The sequence below is a fragment of the Dipodomys merriami genome, unplaced genomic scaffold (genome assembly GCF_024711535.1).
Source record: "Dipodomys merriami isolate MVZ:Mamm:240054 unplaced genomic scaffold, mDipMer1.0.p SCAF_102, whole genome shotgun sequence".
Classification (NCBI taxonomy): domain Eukaryota; kingdom Metazoa; phylum Chordata; class Mammalia; order Rodentia; family Heteromyidae; genus Dipodomys; species Dipodomys merriami.
Genome location: NW_027202294.1, coordinates 1,488,809 through 1,510,452, shown reverse-complemented (window position 1 = coordinate 1,510,452; position 21,644 = coordinate 1,488,809). Strand labels below are relative to the sequence as shown.

General features: G+C 40.9%; 1 protein-coding gene across 2 annotated transcripts in view; it reads left to right on the top strand.

Moving 5' to 3' along the window:
- Window positions 1-21,644, top strand: part of Cnnm2 (cyclin and CBS domain divalent metal cation transport mediator 2) — a 130,737-nt gene that overhangs the window by 45,905 nt on the left and 63,188 nt on the right. The window lies entirely within an intron of this gene.

The window sequence follows — 21,644 nt, the reverse complement described above, 5'->3', positions numbered from 1 at the left end:
AGTGCCACTTCTGGCTTTTTTCTGTTTATGTGGTGCTGAGGAATTGAACCCAGGGCCTCATGCATACAAGACAAGCACTGTACCACTGAGCCACCTACCTTCCCAGCCCTACCCTTTACATTTTATATCACCCTTAGATTGAAAATTTTATGAGGCTGCAGATTTGCAGTAGTTACTCATTTGCTAAACATTTTGCTAAATGAGTGAATAAATGATTAGTAGTTAGGATAAAGAGCATGTGGCTCCAGATGGACGCCTGGAGAGGAAAGAGACTTCTGTGGTCATACGATTGGTGGAATAACAAGGCTAGCTTGGACATTTTAAGAAAGCTGAAGATGCAGGTGCCGGTAGCTCACGCCTGTAATCCTAGCTATTCAGGAGGCTGAGATCTGAGGATCGTGGTTCAAAGCTAGCCTGGGCAAGAATGTCCATGAGACTCTTACCTCCAATAAACCACTAGAAAACAGAAGTGGTGCTGTGGCTCAAGTGTAGAGCACTACCCTGAATAGTTCAGGGACAGTGCCCAGGCCCTGAGTTCAAACCCCATGACTGACCTAAAAAAAAAAAAAGCTGAAGATGACTTTAGAGAGTGTTATATCTTAATAGAACCAAAGAAACAAACATATAAGTAATTTTTATTGCAGTTCTTAGCTATCAAGTAGAAGAATCCTAACTTTTTTTTTTTTTTTTTTTTGCTGGTTGTGGGGTCTGAACTCTGGGCCTGGGTGCTGTCCCTCAGCTCTTCAGCTCAAGGCGAGCGCTCTACCACTGGAGCCACACCGCCACTTCCGGCTTTTTCTGTGTATGTGGTGCTGAGGAATCGAACCCAGGGCCTCATGCTTGCAAGGCAAGCACTCTACCACTGAGCCACCTTCCCAGCCCAGAATCCTAACTTTTAAGCTATAGCAATGACTTCTCATGTTTATATGTACAAGGTCTTACAGGAAAAAAAAATTGGGTGTTATTAGTGATTTTAAAGAAATAGATATAAAAGACTTAGAAGATTCTTTTAGGCCTGGGGACATAGCTCAGTGGTAGAGTATATGAAAGGCCCTGGACTTCACCCCCACACTGCATAACAGCAAAACAAAAAGCCTCAAATAAAAACAAAAAACTTTATGAAAGTACTCTCTCTAGAACTAGGTGTTTCTTTGACAATCCAAACTCAGATTATAATTGAAGTAAACTTGGGCCATAAATTTTTTTCATTCCGGGATTTGGTTTTTTTTTTTTTGGGACCGGTCATGGGGCCTGAACTCTGGGCCTTGGTGCTGTCCCTCAGCTCTTCAGCTCAAGGCTAGCGCTCTACCACTTGAGCCACAGTACCACTTCCGGCTTTTTTCTTTTTGTTTATGTGGTGCTGAGAAATTGAACCCAGGACTTTATGCATGCAAGACAAGCGCTTTACCACTGAGACACCTTCCCAGCCCCATCATTCCATGATTTGTTTAAGACAGAAAAAGACTAAATTATTTTTGCCAATCCTTTTTTATTATTTTGCTAATTGCTTTGCTCTGAAGTTTTTCGTTGATAATTCCTAATGTGAAACAGAAAAAAAGAAAAGGAAAACCTTTATAGCAGTTGGACAACATGTCAGCTTTATTTAGAAAAACCTGGCAGATCTAGAGCATTCTAAATTGATGTAGATTGTTTTGTCTGTGTTTTTCAAAACAATTTTTGAATAGTTGAATTTATTTTTTTTCTTTCCATCTGAACTCTATTTCCCTTCCCACCATCATGTTTAACTTCATTAGCAGTCCTCTGAGTCTTCCTCCGTAGCTTATGTCTTATTTGATTTCAGCCCAAATTCTTCAAACACCACAGAAACTCTAAAAACTTCTTTACCTGCCAAGCTGTTCATCTTCTGAGCAAGATATAGTAAGTCTGGGTTCCTGGCTCTTGGCCAGATGACCACAGTGTCATTTGTAATCTTTCTGTTACCCTCTGCTTATGTTCTTGGCTGACATGTCACCCTATATTATTCAGGTTCTTCCTTTGGTTCTCCTTTGCTACTCTTAGTCCCTTCTAGTTATCAAGCTTGCCTTTATGTTAGAGAAGAAAAAAGAATTGTGTTATGTGGGTACTTAATGAAAATGAATCATGACTAACTTCACATACACACAAAATGGGCCACTTAAACACTGGAGTTTTTCATGTCCTTCTCAATTATGTAACTGTAGGGGTTCTGGCACTTCAAAGGTGACTGTAGAACAAGTGTCATTTCCCCTCTGTCCATTTCACATCTGTTCACCTTTCCTGTCGTCAGGGCACAAGTAACACTTGAGGTGAGTACGGATGATCATTGACCTGCCTCCTATAGGTAAGAAGCCAAGAGGCAAGAGGTGAGTATCCAAAATGAAGAGCTCCCGTTTATAATAATTCATGAAAGAAAATAAGACACTGATTGAAGTAAATTTTTCTCTTTCTTAATGTTTTTTGTTGGATGACGTATGTGGCTTATTTTAAATGATGGTACATGACATTAAGGGTTTGAGCTACATTATCTAGTTTCTTCCATTACACTGAACTACCACTTGGCCAAAGTTTACTTAGCATATTGGATTTTGATCTCTTTTAATTGCTTAAATTCTAGCATCTGCAGAAAGCTACCCTCATTGGAATATCTGAGAGAACAGAGGAAAGGCTAATGTAAACTATCATAAGGACATTAAATACAGAGCATTTTCAAGGAAATAGTCTCGTGTATATACATTGTATATACATTGAAGACAACTGCAAAATGTTACCTAGGATAGATCCTTAAAGAATCTGTGATCTTGGGGCTGGGAAGGTGGCTCAGTGGTAGAGCGCTTGCCTTGCATGCTCGAGGCCCTGGGTTTGATTCCTCAGAATCACATAAGCAAAAAGAAAAAAGCCGGAAATGGTGCTGTGGCTCAAGTGGTAGAGTGCTAGCCTTGAGCTGAAGAGCTGAGGGACAGCGCCCAGGCCCAGAGTTCAGGCCCCACGACTGGACCAAAAAAAAAAAAAAAAAAAGAATCTGTGATCACCCTAACCTTGGTGTTTTCTATAAATAGATCTTTTTAAAGGCTTGAGGACACTTAGAAAAAGTTCTTAATAGCTTAACCAGTAACCCTTAAAGCCTTAAACTCTTTATTTAAGTAAACCTTTTCTCTCATAGGTAGGCTAAAGGGGAATTTAGCTCAGTGGAATGAACTAGTATATTAGGAATAAGTAATATGGTGCTTCTAGGATCCTTTTTTTTAAAAAAAATCAGCTTTTCTATCTTTTCCTATATGTGCATTTATGTGACTATTACATCTATGAATAGCATGTACTATTATGTTTTATGCAAGCATATTAAAATTCTGCATAAGCCAGTTGTGGGCAATCAGGGCAAATAATCTTTAGGTATAAAGTAGACTACACTTTTTGGGCAGGAGCCTCCTACTTTGAATCTTCTCCTCTTTCCCTTGTTCCTAAAGAAAATGCATTTGCTAAAGAGACCTTGGTGTCTTCTCAGTTGGGGCGGGGGCTGCCTTTTCCAGGCTCTAGTGCTTTTCTATTTGATGTGTTCTTCAGGAGGGAAGTCCAAGTGAAGCGGATGGATGGGGATTGGTCTGTGTGCTGTCTGCCAGCTCGTGAGCAGGACTGTCATTGCAATGTTGGTATCACAGCCAATAACAGTAACTTCAGATTTAGTCATCTGAGATGGAGCCTCAGCTGGGGAGTAAATGAACATAAGCACCTCCCAGTTTCAGTTTCCTGCTCTAGAGATGTGGGGGGGGGTCACAGTAACAGCTTCACTGGGGTGTTCATGGCCAAGGAGAGATTTTGGTCAACATAAGCAAGATAGCTGATCAGTTTCTTACTTGCCTTGCAATTTGGTCTTTCTAAAGAAGGCTTTTTGACCAGAACACCATACTTAAGTGTACATTTCCACCAAGTGGTAGGCTCTTGGTCCTTGTCTTTTTGCTTTTCTAACTGGCTTGTGGGTCTTGAGCTTTAGGAAGTGTTAATTGAATAGATGATATATTCTCTCCCTTGGGCCTCCCATAGTATTTGTATGTCATCTTGTATATTTGAGTATCTAGAACTTTATGTGGTGTTAGGATTTCTTCCAGGGAAATAAGCTTACACATTTCCAATGGCTTGACTGGATTCTTGATCAACTTGGGCTAGACACATGTTCCCAGACTTCCTGAGGATTGTCCAACTTCCTGAAAATGACTTTTTTTTTTTCAGGAAGAAGCTGGAGACTTTGTTACAAACTAATTGAGCATAAATTTCAGATTGCTTACTGCAGCTTTTGTGTAATTTTTCTCCAAAAGAAATCTGCTATTGGATAATTTTGGAATTCTGTTTCTTTTTGTTTTGTCTACTGCCTTTTGCTTAGAGTGAAAATTTTCCCTCAATTGATTGTGATTTTGGCTTCAGAATAATCCCCACCCCCTAAGAGCATTTAGCTGTGAGAGTTATGTAGAATTCTGCTTGCAAATTCATTTTTTGTTGTTAATTTCTTAGAGATTGCAAGATGACTCAGTGAAAATATAAACTTCACACTTTTGTGAGATGCAGGTCCACTGTTAAAGTTTTTAGTAGCTAGACACAGTGGTGCAGCGCTTGAGAGGCTAAGGCAGGAGGATGGCATGAGCCTAGAAGTCTGAGACCAGCCTGGCAATATTGCAGGACCCTGTATGGGAAGATAGCTTTCCACACAGTCTTTACTTTTCTTTCCTACTATTTAGATCTCAGTAGAGGCACAAATGTGCTCAGTACCTCCCTTGGCTTAGAGGGCAGATCATTTGTGTCCATTCTTTTCCAGTATATCCCTGTGATGGTTTGGTGTAGAAATCTTAGCCCCTCTTCCCCTACTTTATAGGAGTTACAGAGAATGTAGTCTAGCTACTTTAAACAAGTGTACAGAATTGCTGGAATGGTTGACATAGATTCTAGGCTTACTCATTCTATCCACAAAGATTTATTGAGAACCTACTGTGTCCAGGGCACAGAGGCTTCTGTCCTTGTGGAGCTTGCAGTCTAGGAGAGTTTTCCAGAGCCACGCTGCAAAAGTGAAAATGTCACTGTGAAAAGCATGTAATGTATGCTGATTCTAAAAAAAAAAAAAAAAAAAATTGGGAAGAAAAAACAGTTGGGCTAAGACCTGTGAAATTAGGTCTTTAAAGAACCATATGAGGGGCTGGGAAGATGGATCAGTGGTAGAGCACTTGCCTTGCATGCCTGAGGCCCTGGGTTCAGTTCCTTAGCACCACATAAGCAAAAAGAAAAAAGCCGGACGTGGTGCTGTGGCTCAAGTGGTAGAGCGCTAGCCTTGAGCTGAAGAGCTGAGGGACAGCGCCCAGGCCCAGAGTTCAGGCCCCACGACCAGACCTCCCCCCCTCCCCCATAAAAAAAGAACCATATGAGGGAAAGAGGGAACAGCTTACACTAAACAAAAGGAAAGAAATGTACATATCACCTGATGTGGAAGAAATAGTTGTATTGTCAAAGCTCATAGAATTTATAGACATGATAATGACAATTTGCCTTGTGAAGGTTAAAATGCGTTTGTGACTTTAACTATCACTATCTCACAATACTGTGAAATTTATGTAATCACTTAACCTCAATAAAAAAATATTAAAAAAAAAAAAAAGGAACCATATGAGCACCAGGCACTAGTGGCTCACGCCTATAATCCTAGCTACTCAGGAGGCTGAACTCTGAGGATTGTGATTTGAAGCCAAAATCAGGCAGGAAAGTCTGTAAGACTTATCTCCAATTAAAAGCCAATCTTCAGTATAAAAATAAAAAAAGTCAGATGTGGAGCTGTGGCTCAAAGTAGTAGAGTGCTAGCCTTGAGCAAAAAAGGCTTAGGTAGGGACAGTACTCAGGTCCTGAGTTCAAGCCCCATGACCACCACCAACAGCAACAACAAGTGAACAAAAAGAACCACTTGAGCATTGCTGTGGCCAGAGGCTGCTGTGATGTGTTGTCAGTTTTGGAGCCCTGCTCCCCTGTTTTGGATCCACTCTGAGGCACAGATCCAGAGGCCCTGCCTACAGCTGCTCACAAAGCTCCTTCCTAGATGCCCTTGCTTCTGCTAATGATGCTGGCTAGAAAGCCAAAAGCCTGACTGTGCCTGTTTGCTGGAGAAGCAGAAGCTGATCTTTATACAGTTTCTCTTTTTATATCCAAGTATGGGGTAGGTAGAGCTGAAGCCATCAGGTACACTAGCTGCTAGAGGCTCTGGGAAATGTAGAAAATTTTCCTATCCTCCAAAACCACACAGTAGATACATAGGAGGAAGGTAGAATGGATATCAAATTGTAACCTAAAAAACTGTACCTACTCTTTCCTTCCTTATTCCTGACTGGTTTCCAAAGCCCCCTCTTCTCTTCTATGTCAATGAGCAAGTTTTTCTCCCTCCAGTTAGCCCAGGAGACAGGCAGTGCAAGGCCTCAGGCTTTTAATTCTCTGTGCTTTTCTGGCACCTGAGATTTTCTCCTTTCTAACTTTGTTATTATTATTATTATTATTATTTTGATACAGCATCTCACCATTGGTCTTCAGGTTGGTTGGTTTTCAGTTATGTTAGACCATATATGTTGTCAGAATTAGATGTCCTTAGCTTGCAACTACTTAATTACGAATAGCATTTTTATTAGTTTATTATATATGTTTTACATCTGGTGGAGGTGCAGGTTGTCGAAAGGTAATAATTATGGACTTGAAAAATTTTAGAACACGTTTCAGTGTACTGATGTGTATTTTTTAAATAGATACTCTTGGTGAGGCTGAACAAGTTCTCTTATACTTACCATTTAGGCAGTTTTATCAAGATTGTTTTGGACTTTGTCAAATGCCTTTTCTGATTCTATTGGTCTGATCTTGTGGCTTTTCTTCTTTTGATTACTAGGAACATGGGCACATTGGACAGGCCTTCCTTGCCTTGCATAAATCCCAGTGGGTCATAGTGTGTTATTATTCCTAGGTATTGCTGGATTCGACTTGCTAACATTTTGCTGAAGGATTTGTATATGTGTTTAAGAAAATTTTATTTGCAGTGATTCTGTAGTTTTGTTGTGGTTGTGGTTTCGGTCCTTTTGTTTTATTTTTCAAATAAGGTCTTGAATTGTTGCCCCAGCTATCCCAGACTACAATTCTCCTATATATGCGTTTCCTGTAGCTGGAACAACAGGTACAAACCATCACACCCAGCTTACTGGCTGACATGGAGGGAGGTCTTACTGTTTTTTTGATGGGGGTGACTTCCAACCATGATTATTCCCAATCTCTGTGTCCACAGTGACTGGGATGGAATGTGTGAGTCACTGTGTCCAGCTGCTTTTTATATATTCTCAGATTTTTAAAGTAGCTATTTTACAAAGTATTTCTATTGTGCTTTATTCTCTCCTATATCTAAACTATCTCTAGTACCCATTTTGCTCTGAATAGAAAAGTAGACTTTTTATTTTTATTTTTAAAACTAAAATGTATTTTTGAATTAGTATGCATTTATAAGGAGATTTTATTGTGATAGTTCTTTATGTATACACAGTTTATTCACCTCTTTGCCATGTTCCCAACATTCTCCCTCCTCCCACTTTTCCCCTCTTTCTCAAACAGCATTTGGTTTACACATGTATGCACATCAATCACACACACGTAATATCCTCAGTATCCCTTCACACTGTCCCTCCCAGACAGTCCCCCCTTTATACTTATATCCCCATTATTACTGTCATCTTCACCATCATTTTAGATCTAGACTCCACATCAGAGTAAGAACATGTTGGTATTTGTCAGTTTGGCTTACATTTCTTAACATGATGATTTCCAATTCCATGCATTTTCCTGCAAATGACATTTTCACTCTTTTTTTAAATTGAAATTGAAATTTTTATTGTGAAAATACTGTACAGAGGGGTTACAATTACATGGGCAAGATAATGAGTACATTTCTTATCAAGCATTGTAGCCTCCTCCTTTGTTTCCCCTTTCACTTTTCTTTATGGCTGAGTATTATATAATCCAAGGTATGTACATTCCATAGTTCCTTTACCCATCCATGGAGTTTGGGGCAACTTGACTGATTCTACAGTGTGGCTATTGTGAACTGAGCTGCAATAAACATGATATGCAGGTATTTTTGTGGTTTATTGATTTACTCTTCATTGGATATATGCCCAAAAGTGGTATGGTGAAGTGTGTGTGTGTGTGTGTGTGTGTGTGTGTGTGTGTGTGTGTGTGTGTGTGTGTGTGTGTGTGTGTGTGTGTGTGTGTGTGTGTGTGTGTGTGTGTGTGTGTGTGTGTGTGTGTGTGTGTGTGTGTGTGTGTGTGTGTTGGAGCTTGAACTTAGGGCCTGGGTGCTGTCCCTTAGCTTTTTCATTCAGGCTAGTACTCAATCACTTGAGCCAAAGCTTTATTTCTGGCTTTTTGTTAATTAATTGGAGATAGGAGTCTCATGGACTCATATCCCTCAGCTTCCTGAATAGCTAGGATTATAGACATCAGCCACTGGTACTTGGCTTTATTTTTAGTCTTTTAAAGCATCTCCAAACTATTTTATAGTGGTTTCACTAGAACCTTTTCTTACTGTCATCCCATTATTTCCCATTATGGCGTTCCTAGATTGTTTGCTGGGTCTCTTCTTTCCTTTTGCACTCTCTGATTTTAATGGAACATCAAAAGAAAATATGGAGGTAGTCTACTTTCTGAGTCCTTTGGCTCTGTCCAAACATCTGTTGGCTCGTTGGGATGGAAATGGAATTCTAGGTTTATAAGAATTTTCCCAGAGAATGTTTTCAATTGTCTCCCTGACTGCTAAAATCCTGATGGTGAAGAGGCCAGGCTGAGGCTGATCCTAATCTCTCTCTCTCTCTCTCTCTCTCTCTCTCTCTCCCTCCCTCCCTCTCTCCCTCCCTCCCTCTCTTCCTCCCTCCCTCCCTCCCTCCCTCCCTTCCTTCCTTCCTTCCTTCCTTCCTGCTTTCTATCTTTCTTGCTTTCTTGCCTTTTTCTTTTTTTCTTGTTGGTCATAGAGCTTGAACTCTGGGCCTGGGTGCTGTCCCTGAGCTCTTCAGCTCAAGGCTAGTGCTCTACCACTTGAGCCACAGTGCCACTTCTGGTTTTCTGGTGGTTGACAGGAGATAAGAGTCTCATGGACATTCCTGCCTGGGCTGTCTTTGATCTGTGATACTCAGTTCTCAGCCTCCTTAGTAGCTAGGATTATAGGCATGAGCCACTGGCACCCTGCTCTGATCCTAATTCTTTTTTTTTTTGGGGGGGGGTCCGGTCATGAGACCTGAACTCTGGGCCTGGGCGCTGTCCCTCAGCTTTTCAGCTCAAGGCTAGCACTCTACCACTTGAGCCACAGTGCCACTTCCGGCTTTTTTCTTTTTGCTTATGTGGTGCTGAGGAATTGAACCCAGGGCCTCAATGCATGCAAGGCAAGCGCTCTACCACTGAGCCACCTTTCCAGCCCCTCTGATCCTAATTCTTGTTCATTGTAGGCCACTATTTCATCTGGAAGCTTTTTTGAATCTTCTTGTGCTTGATATTTTGAAAGATTACAATGATATGTTTTTAATTGTATTGCGTTGTCCATTGGTAGGCCATTTTAATTTGTTCTTTCCAAATGCTACTTAGATAGCTTTTTCTTTTCTGTATTCTCTATTTCTAGGACTTATAATTAGCAATTGCAATTCTGTCATGGTTATTGATTGCCATGTAACAATCTACCACAAATATTACTGGCTTAAAAATATCCGTTTTATCATGTTCAAAGACTCTGTGGATTTCAAACAGGGCACAGCAAGGATGGCTTTCTCTATAATCTAAAGTCTAGGGTCCCAGCTGAGGAGACTTGAAAGCCTGCTGGGCAGGAGTCATCTGGAGACACTTCAGTCTCATCCCTTGTGACTGGGCTGGGATGATTTAAAGATGGGTTAGCTATTCCTGTGGACCAAAATACCTGCACATGGCTGCTTAGTGGCTGGGTTGAGAGGAGCCTGTGGTATCTAGAGATAAGCAACCAGGAGAGCCAGGTGGAACTGCTGGGGTTCTTCTGACCTGCTCTCAGGAGCTGCATCATTTCTGACCTGTTCTGGTTACTGGTGAAGCCAGTAGGGTCGGCCCAGACACAAGGGGAAGGAAATTGGATTCCATAGACTCCATTATAAAAAGAAAAGCAGTAGCAACATATTTACAACACAAATCTGTGAAAATAATGCTTCTTTCTGTCTGAGCATTGATGGGGGGGGTGCAGCAGGGGCAGTACTGGGGTTTTAATTCAGAATCTTGAGGTTGCTAAGCAGGTGCTCTACCACTGAGCCATACTCCAGCCCTGCTTTTCACGGATAATTTTTGTCCATGAATGCACTGGGAACTCAATCCACTTATTTCAGGCCTCCTGTCTTTGCTGGGATCACAGATATAAACCACCACACCTACCTTCTGTTGAGAAACCTAGGCAGACCTGGCATCATGATCCTCCCAGTTTTGACTGCCCACTGTGCCTGGCTTTGGGTTAAGAAGGAGTCTCAACAACCTTTCTGCCTGGGCTGGCCTTACCAGGATCCTCTTGTTCTCGTAATCCCAAGAGTTAAGATTATAGGTATAATGTTTAGATTTTGATGATACCATCAGGTGAGTCTGTTCCCGAGGAGCATTTTTAGTCATTGGTCCTATGCATGAAAAAATCTGAAAGTATAAACAGACATAGTATGATTAAATGGCTCACTTTGGACAAGCAGCGGATAGATTGGGAGGGGGGGATAAGGAAATCTAAAGTAAGACCAAGGCTGAGCATCTAGTAAAGTAAGAGGGGCTCTGGGGAAGTGGCGGGGAAGGCTGCAGCCTGTGCTGACAGTCTGATGGAAAATTGTCTGCATGTAGCCTTGACATCTGTTTGTCCTCATGTCCCTCAGTGGCCTGTCATTACCTAGGCAAATCCAGGGCTTTATTGCCACCCACATTTGAGAAAAGGAATGACTAGACAGACTTGAGGTTCTGTTAGATGTGTGTTTGCTCTCTTTGAAGCTCAATTTCTTATTCAAGATAAATGAAAAAATTGTTACATGCATGAGAACCTCACTCAGATAACTAGTACTGGGTTTAGAAATGTAGATTTTCAGATAACTAATTGTCTTCTCCAGTGGAATGAATGTATGCACAGTAGTAAGTGTATGTTATTGTGAGCATGAACTGTTCATTCATTGCATTTTCTTATCTGGAAATAGAAGATAAAGATGCTTTTATGTTTGAATTTAAAATATCATTTGAAGAAATATAATGTGGATCCTCTGGAATTTATAAGTACCCAGAATAAATAAATGTGACCATAGTGTGCTTGTAGGCAGTTCTTCAGTTTTGCTCATTTCTTGCCACATGGTTGACGCAGAAGTTAAGAAGAAATATTGGATTTCTGAAGCATCTACTTCCTTTCTTTTATTCCATATTAAAATATTAAGTATAAGCTTGGTACTAGGGACTCACACCTGAAATCCTAGCTGTTCTGGAGGATCATGGTTTGAATCCAGTCCTGGCAGAAAAGTCCATGAGACTCTTTATCTCCAGTGAGATGTAACACAAGTCATTGAGGGTCATCCTTGAGCAAAAAAGCTAAGGGACAACTCCCAGGTCCTAAGTTAAAACCCCAAACCCCAATGCGGGTGTGCACGCATGCGAGCACACACACACACACACACACACACACACACACACACACACACACACACACAGAATTAAACTGGATATCCATGGCTCACACCAGTAATCTTAGGTACTTAGGAAGCTGAGATCTGAAGATCGTTGTTCAAAGCCAGCCTGGGCAGAAGAGTCCCCATGAGACTCTTATCTCCAATTAACCACTCAAAAACCAGAAGTGGAGCTGTGTCTCAAAGGGGCAGAGTGCTAGTCTTGAGCAGAAAGAGCTCAGGGACAGAGCCCAGGCCCTGAGTTCAAGCCCACGGCCAACAACAATAAGAAAGAATTAAGCACAGTATTTTCTGTTATCATCATAGTGCTTAGGTAACTAGCAGTACCCACAGAAGTTTATTGAATTTTTTTTTCTGCCAGTCCTGAGGCTTGAACTCAGGGACTGAGCCCTGTCCCTGAGCTTCTTTTGCTCAAGGCTAGTAGTACTCTACAATTTGAACCACAGCACCACTTCGGGCTTTTTCTGTTAATGTGGTATTGAGGAGGTAAACCCAGGGTTTCATGCATGCTAGGCAAGTACTCTAACACTAAGCCACCTTCCTAGCCCCTATTGAATTCTTACTATTCAATTGGTGAATCCATACTGTGTTTCACATATATATTTTAGCAACTCAAATCACCTTTAAACATACACCCACGCACTGGTGGCTCATACCTGTAACCCTGGCAACTCAGGAAGCTGAGATCTGAGGATTGTGGTTCAAAGCTAGCCCAAGCAGGAAGGTCCATGAGACTCTTATAATTAACCACCAGAAAACCAGAAGTAGCACTGTGGCTCAAAGTGGTAGAGTGCTAGCCTTGAGCAAAAAGAATTTAGGGACTGTGCCCAGGCCCTGAGTTTAAGCCCCACAACTGACAAAAGAAAGAAAGAAAGAAAAATCTGGTAACAACTTTATTGCTACAGAATTTTTTAAATTTACAAACATTTTTAAAAAAGGAATACAATACACACCTCTGGCTGGGAAGGTGGCTCAGTGGTAGAGTGCTTACTTTGTATGCATGAAGCCCTGGGTTCAATTCTTCAGCACCATATAAGCAGAAAAAGCTGGAAGTGGTGCTGTGGCTCAAGAAGAGCTGAGGGGCAGTGCCCAGACCCAGAGTTCAGGCCCCATGACCAGAAAAAAAGAAAATGTGTGTGTGTGTGTGTGTGTGTGTGTGTGTGTGTGTGTGTGTGTGTGTGTGTGTGTGTGTATGAGTGTGTTAAATACCAAGGACAGCACATTTGTTTTATTTTGATAGCAATCCCATTAGATTTTCATTTCCTCCCAATCTCTTCCTAATGCAGTTATAATTTCAGGCTGTTATAATTTCAGGTACTCAGGAAATGCTGGCTTTTTCTAGTTACTTAGCTGCTGTAGCTACCCCTGCACCTATGGCAGGGAAGACACTTTGGGCTTTGTTCAGTGGATGGCAAGGGAATTAGAATGGCCTGGCTGAGCTCAACAATATGCATAATTGACAGGTTACTCAATACTTTTGAAGATAAGGACTTTCCACTTTCTTTTCTTTAGCTATCAAGTGTAGCTCCTGCAAATATTGTACTGTAGTGTACTATTTTTTTCTTTCCTTTTTAAAATAGAAAGTGTTTTTATTCTAAAAGGCAGAGATAAATTATGTAAAAATATTTAGGCCTTCAGCAATCCATCTCTCCATGAAAATTATGCTGGTAACCAAATTAACAAATTCAGTCAAGTTCCTCAGGAATTTAGCACACATAGTCTAAAGATAGCTAACTAAACTTAATTACAAAAGAACAAATTTCATATGAACTTCAACTCAGTATTGAAAGTGGAGGTAGAGGCTGGGTCAGGTGGAAGCAGCCCCTAGAGACCTGGGGCCATGACATCTACAGGAGGATTAAGGACCTGTTAATCACAGGTAGCCATTGGGGACAGCTTCCAATTGTGCATGTGTGTGTGCGTGTGCGTGCGTGCGCGTACACATACACACACACATGCACACACACACACACACACACACACACACACACACACACACACACACACACACCCCAGTCCTGGAGCTTAAAGGCTAGTGTTCTACCACTTGAGACACAGCTCCACTTCCAGCTTCTTTCTGGTTAATTGGAGATAGAAGTCTCATGGTTTTTTCCTGCTCAGCTGGCTTCCAACCATGATTTTCAGATCTCAGCCTCTTGAGTAGCTGGGATTACAGGCCTGAGCCACTGGTATTGACTTCTTCCAATTCTTGAATATCATTTCAAAATGTGAATGGAAAGCCTTGGGTGATCACTCTGGTTTTCTGAAGCTTGAAGTACTGACCACAAAAAAAGCATCCAGGTAGACCTAGTCTACCTGGATGCTTTTTTTGTGGTGGAGAGAGCTTGGTGTTTGGGTGCCATTGGGAGACTGGGCCCAGTTCTGAAAGATCAAGCAGAAGTGTTTGCTGGTGAGGGGTAGAAGGAGGAAAAAGGAGGCATAGCTTTGATTTGCTTTCTTTCTTTTTTTTTTTTGTTAGTCGTGGGGCTTGAACTCGGCCTGAGCGCTGTCCCTCAGCTCTTCAGCTCAAGGCGAATAGCTCTGATTTTCTAAGTGCTGGGGTTCCTGCTTATAGATCTCAAAATGAAACATGCTGTTGCTTGGTCACTTGGTTAGTGTTGCAGGAAAGGCAGAAATGCTGGGGAGAGCTTCAGTCCATAGTCCTTGGGTCTGTTGCTGAGCCATGGAGAAACATGTGGGGGAGGAGGCTGCCTCATGGAAGACAGGAAGTAGTGAAAGCTACAATGTACTGTTTTCTGACTATCATTTTGTTACAGGTCCCTCACATATATATGCTAAAGCAAAGTAAACAAATCTAAGGAACCTGAGAAACAATTGTCTGGCCTCCAGGCAGACTGGTTCTTTTTTTTTTTTGTGGGTGGGGGGGGGCGCGGGGGGGGGGGGGGTTCTGGTCGTGGGGCCTGAACTCTGGGCCTGGGTGCTGTCCCTCAGCTCTTCAGCTCAAGGTTAGCGCTCTACCACTTGAGCCACAGCGCCACTTCTGGCTTTTTTCTTTTTGCTTATGTGGTGCTGAGGAATGGAACCCAGGGCCTCATGCATGCAAGGCAAGCACTCTACCACTGAGCCACCTTCCCAGCCCCAGACTGGTTCTTAAGTGGTCCATGTGACTTTAATAGAAGAAATAACATGCAGCCTTCAAGGGAGAAAGCAAGCACTCCAATTGGAAAGGAAGAAGTAAAAAACTGTTATCTTCTTGTAAGATGGCATGATCTCCTGCACGAAAAATGCCAAGGAACCTGCTACGAAACTGTTAGGATTGGATTAGTAATGAGTTCAGCGGGACTGTAGGATACTAGAACAGTATACAAAATTAGTTGTTTTTGTATACATTTGCAGATTTGACATGAAATTAAGAAAACAGTTTCATTTATGACAGAATAGAACACCTAGAAATACACCTTAAAAAGAACTGCAAGTTTTTTTAATAAACCTCAAAAAATTGTAGAAATTATTCGATATAGTGCTTGAATTTTAGCCAGAAAAAAAGGTAAGAGAAATAAAAGAGTTACAAATAGGATAGGAAGAAAAGAAGTCAGCCTATCTTTACTTGTAGGTGATATGATCTTATACCTACAAGTCTCTAAGATTACACACACACACATACACACACACACACACACACACTGCCACACACGTATATATATATGTGTATTGCAATACTGGGGTTTGAACTCATGGTTTATGCTTGCAGGCAGGCTCTCAATCACTTAAGCCATGCTCCCAGCCACTTTAAGATATAGGGAAAAGTAACCTTTATACATGATTGGTGAGAATACAACAGTGCAGCCACTGTATATCAGTGTGGATATTCCTGAAAAAAAGCTCTAAGTAGAACTACAATGTGATCCTGCTGTACCACTCCTGTGCCTAGACCCAAAGGGATGTGAGTCAGCATACAATAGAGACACCTGCACACCATGTTTATTGAATCACTGTTCATAGTAGCCAAGTTACGAAGGAACATAGGTGCCCAAAAAAGATGAATGGAAAAAGAAAATGTGATATAAATATAGACAATGTAGATGATATAGATACACATACACAACAGAGTATTATTCATAAAGAAGAAACAAAATTGTGTCATCTGCAGGAGAATAGATGGAACTGAGGATCATCATGGTAAGTGGAATAAGTCAGACTCAGACAAATGCTAACCCGTTTTTCTCAGAAGCTGTATCTAAAAGAGAGACGCAGACATGAACATTAGAGGGAGACTATAGTTGGAAGGGAATCAAGGGGAGGTGGGAGGGGGAGAAAGTGATCAAAGTACATTGTAGAAAAGGTCATGATGAAACCTATTTTTAAAAATTACAAGGATAGGCTGGGAAGGTGGCTCAGGGGTAGAATGCTTGCCTTGCATGCACGAGGCCCTGGGTTCTATTCTTTAGCACCACATAAGCAGAAAAAGCAAGAAGTGGCACTGTGGCTCAAGTGGTAGAGCGCTAGCCTTGAGCTGCAGAGTTGAGGGACAGCGCCCAGGTCCAGAGTTCAGACCCCATAACTGACAAAAAATAATAATAATAAATAAATAAAATAAAATAAAAATTACAAGGACAATTATAAAAAGGCATGGGAGGAGAGGGAGACAAGATAGGATAATAGAGGGAGCTGAATGTGATCCAAGTGTACTATGTGTGTGTGTGGAAGTATCACAGTGAACTCCCCACATTGTACAATTAATATACCCTAATATAAATGTGGGGGGAAAGAGAACAACTCCAGTCCCAGCTGTGTGGGAGGGAGCTCAGTCATCGCAGGCATCAGGAGTTGTTCCACTGGGAACAGTTTAGCAGCTGCTAAGGATGGTAAACAAAGCTACCATCTGACCCAAAAATTTCACTCCGAGGTGTATCCTGGGAGGGATGTTGTTAGGAGGGCCAGCAGATGTGCAACAGTGCTGAAGGCATGAAGGTAGTGTATACATACTGTGGACTAATACTCAGTGGTAAACAAAGAGTGGATATCAGTGCCTGTAAAAAGGATGTATGATTCTCAAAAACATGCTAAGTGAAAGAACTAGTCGTAAAGACTATACTCTGTTGCATGTTTCTTTGTCATTGTTTGTGCTGCTACTGGGACTTAAAACAGGGCCTCTCACTCTCACTTCTTATTTTTTTTTGCTCAAGGGTGATGCTCCACTTCTGGCTTTTTGCTGGTAAATTGGAGATAAGAGTCTCATAGACTTTTCTGCATGGCTGGCTTCCTCTTCAGTAGCTAGGATTACAGGTGTGAGCCTCTGGTGATGGCCTATTGTATGGCTTTGTTTCTGTAAACTGTCTACAATGGGCAAATCTTTATACTCCAAGAGCAAAGAAGTAGATAGAGATTTGGGGAAATGTGAGTGATTGCTAATTGCTATAGGATTTCTTCTTGAAATAGCTTTTAGTAATTTACTGCTAAGCCTGTTTGCCTTAGATTTTGTATAGATAGCCTCTATCAGATTAAAAACATATTGTTTCTGTTCTTAAATTTGCTAAGATGTATTTTTGGTTTTGTTTAAATCATGACCAGGTATTGAATCTTGTCAAATGCTAACTCCCTCCCCTCCTTTTTTGAGTTGATTTTATATGACTGCATTTATTCTGCTAATAGGATGAAGTACTAATTTTTATTTTTTATTTTATTTTATTTATTTATTTTTTTGGGAGGTCCGGTCATGGGGCCTGAACTCTGGGCCTGGGCACTGTCCCTCAGCTCTTCAGCTCAAAGCTAGTGCTCTACCACTTGAGTCATAGCGCCACTTCCGGCTTTTTTCTTTTTGCTTATGTGGTGCTGAGGAATCGAACCCAGGGCCTCACGCATGCAAGGCAAGCACTCTACCACTTCCCAGCCCATGTACTAATTTTTAATCATTCATCTAACCTTATATTCCTGCAATGTTTATTTTTTTCCTGCAATGTTTAAATAATTTGGGATATTATCTCATATGTGAATGGTTGGCTAATATTTTGATAATTATGTGATGGTTAATCCATGGTTTGGTACCTAGACAGCACCCAGTAAATACTTACTCCTGAGGAGAGTAACATGGCAGTGACTACCTTACCTTTGCTCAATAAAAGCATTCTAGGATCATGCAAAGTCAAATAGGCATCTTAAGAAAGGCTATGTTATGACAGTCATATAACAATTAAATGAAAAACTTATTTTCAGGTAGAAATACTTTAGAAAAATTAGATTCTAAAAACAACTGGTAAGTGTTTTGTTAGTATTTTTTCTTTTGAATAGTCAGTACTTTTACAATAGATGTCGTTTTTCTTTTTTTTTTTTCTCCCTGTCTTATTTTTCTTCTTGAGATAGGGTCTGGCGTCCTCCTGCCTTGGGCTCCAGAGCGGTGAGATTACAGGCATGCACCACAGCACCAAGCTTGGTATGAGGTTTTTCAAAAGTGTAAAAGGATTTATAATGAAATTTCTTCTCCCTGCTTTCAGCTCTTTCTTCCTAGAGGTAGCCAAGGTTACTAATTCTTGCATATCTTTCCCAAAATACACAAATAACATGTATTTGCTTTTACTTTTTTATTATTTATGATATCAAACTGTAAATTTTTATATTATTCTAGTTCCCCCAACAGTATATCTTAGAAATAATTTCTTACTGATATTTTAAAAAGCATCTTCCTCCTCATCTTTATTATGACTACATAGTATTCTTATGTGAAATACTATAATTGAATCAGCTGGGTTTTTTCTTTTTTTGTTGAAGGATATTCAGGTTGTTTCCAAACTTCTATGATTAATAGTGCAACAAAGAATCTCCTTATTGTGAATAATTTTGTACTTGTGTAAGTTGGCCTGTTGGATTGATGCCTTGAAGAAGAATCTTGCATTGATAGTCTGCTTTTCATCATTGTAACAAAATACTTGAAACAATCAATTTACAAAGAAAAAAGGTTGAGCTTGGTGCCAGTGTCTCATATCTGTAATTCTCATTACTTGGAAGGCTGCGAGATGGGAGAAAGGTAAAGAAAGGGTCCTGCCAAACCGAAAAGCTGGCAACCCCTTTCTTGACTCATAACTAGGCATAGTAGTGCACACTTGTTATGCTAAGCTACGTGGGAGGCAGAAAAGTCTGCAAGGTTCCATCTTAAGAAGGAGAACCTGGATATGGTGGGGGGGGGGTGAGCGGGGGTGGAGGGGGGAAGGGAAGGCCTATCATACTAGCAATAGTAAGGGAGCATAAAATAGGTAGGTTGAGGTCTAATCGTGCGTTTAGCAGGAATTGAGACCCTAATCTCAAAAATAAGCAGCAAATGAAGAAACAAACAGGGCTGGAGATGTGGCTCAGTGATAGAATTCCTACTTAGCAACCTCATGGTCCTGAGTTCAAAACTCCATGTCACCAAAAAGAAAAAAGAAAAAAAGAGACAAAAATTGGGTTGAGGATGTTTAGTGGTACAGAGTTTTTTTTAGAATTTGTGTGGCCTTAGGCTTAACACTTGAAAAAAATATTTAAATGTTTATTGTGGCTTATAGTTTTGAAGGTTTCAGCTCATGATCATCTTTCTTTTGGACCTCTGGTAGGGAACAGCAGCATGACAGGAGGATACGGAGAGCAAAACCACTCACCCCAGGGACCAGACAAGGAGGAGAGAGGGAAAGACTAAGCTCTCCCAGCTAAGGAGTGAGCCCTCAGAGACTCAAAAACCTCCTCCTACGACCTCCTCAAGGTGCCAGGCTCAGGATCAAGGCTCTAATGTGGACCCTGTAGGAGTTCCACATCCAAACTGCAGCAGCAATTTTGGTTGATAGAGCCAAACTGCCCTCCAGTAAAGGTTTACAGTGCTATCAAAATATGAGAGATTTTGTATACTTTCCTAGATTCAGTTGATATCATTTGAGGTTCTTTTATTACCTTACATGAATGATCAGACGCTTGACTAAGGAGATCCATCACCAGTGAGGCTAAACATCAGAGGAATAAGGTTTATGGTAGAGCATACATGTAGTTTGGTAGATGAAGTATAAGGAATTGTGAAGAAACAATGCATACACAGATACCCATCACCAGTGTTAAAATCCTCCACTGTGGCATTTGGGAGGCTGGAATGTGGGATGCAGTGGTACAGGAAAAGATGATAGAATTGGAAAGGATGATTAACATAGCTGAGGCAAATAGGAATATGGCACACACTAGCTTTCTGATCCATATGTCTTAGAATTTTAGAGATATATGGGACATTCAGAAGAAGCAGGTGGCCACTTCCTGCGCCAGAACAAAATCCAGATGGGTCACTTGTACGAGAATGCATTATTTTTATGTTCTCAATTATGGGGAAGGCCTTTGCAAGATGACAAAAAAATTCATAAAGAAAAAGACTGACAACTTGTGCTGCAACCTATAAACTATGTAAAAGCAAACACAGGTTGGGGTAAAAAGCTGAAAAATAAATGACAGGACAAAAATTAATTTACAAAGAGCTTTTAAGTTAAAAATATTGAAACCATAAGCTATCCCATAAATATCATTGAGAATACAGAGTATATTAAATAAAACAAAAAATAGCCGGGCGCTGGTGGCTCACGCCTGTAATCCTAGCTACTCAGGAGGCTGAGATCTGAGGATCGCGGTTCAAAGCCAGCCCGGGCAGGAGCGAACGTGAGACTCCTATCTCCAATAAACCACCAGAAAACCGGACGTGGCGCTGTAGCTCAAGTGGTAGAGCGCTCTCCTTGAGCTGAAGAGCTGAGGGACAGCTTCTAGGCCCAGAGTTCAAGCCCCACAACCGACCAAAAAAAAAAAAATAGCAGCAGTCAATAAACATGAAATTATCTTAAATCTCCATAATAATAAAGTCATACCAATAAAACAATACTTCATATTTTATACACGTCACTAAATAACAAGTGAAGGTTGGCCAAATCTGATGTTGATGTTAAAGAAGAATAGGTCATTAGCTTTTCTCTCTTTCTGGAAAGCAGTTAGGAATAACATCTATCAAATTCTAAAATAAATCATCTATTTTAAATGTTCTGCATCAGATTTGTAATAGATTTAAATATACTATTGAGAGAAAAATCTGTAAACAAACTATTTGGTTGGTAAATATCCCATGTATTTCCTTAAATTAGGAAGTAATGTTGTATACATGCAATTACAACATTAATGGAGGGCAGTTTTATAACATTGAAGTTGTAAACTCCATCCTTTTGCATATGATTAAGTTACAATGTGTGGTGGTATATATTTCAGATCAGAAGTATTTAATATAATTTTCTATTTGGTTATGTTTAATAGTGAACTCCAGGATTTGATCATTTCTAAATACATGAATCTTTCTTGAAGTTCATATTTGAAACTCCAGGGTTTTATTAAAAAAAATCAGATGAGGGGCTGGGAAGGTGGCTCAGTGGTAGAGCGCTTGCCTTGCATGCCTGAGGCCCTGGGTTCCATTCCTTAGCACCACATAAACAAAAAGAAAAAAGCCAGAAGTGGCGCTGTGGCTCAAGTGGTAGAGCGCTAGCCTTGAGCTGAAGAACTGAGGGACAACGCCCAGGCCCAGAGTTCAGACCCCACGACCGGACCCCCCCCCAAAAAAAAAATCAGATGAAGCCAGTACCACAGGAAACAAACAAAAACCCACCACCAAAAAGACCAAAAAAAAAAAAAAAAAGCTCAACAAGAGATATAATCATTAAGAAATATTTATCAGTCAAAACTGAGCTAGGGCTGCGAAGGTGGCTCAGTGGTAGAGTGCTTGCCTTGCATGCATGAGGCCCTGGGTTCGATTCCTCAGCACCACATAAGCAAAAAAGAAAAAAAAACAGAAGTGGTGATGTGGCTCAAGTGGTAGAGCGCTAGCCTTGAGCTGAAGAGCTGAGGAACAGCGCCCAGGCCCAGAGTTCAGGCCCCTCGACCGGACCAAAACAAACAAACAAGCAACAAAAAAAAACTGAGCTGATCTGAATACTGGTGGCTCATGTCTATAATCCTAGGAACTCGGAGGCT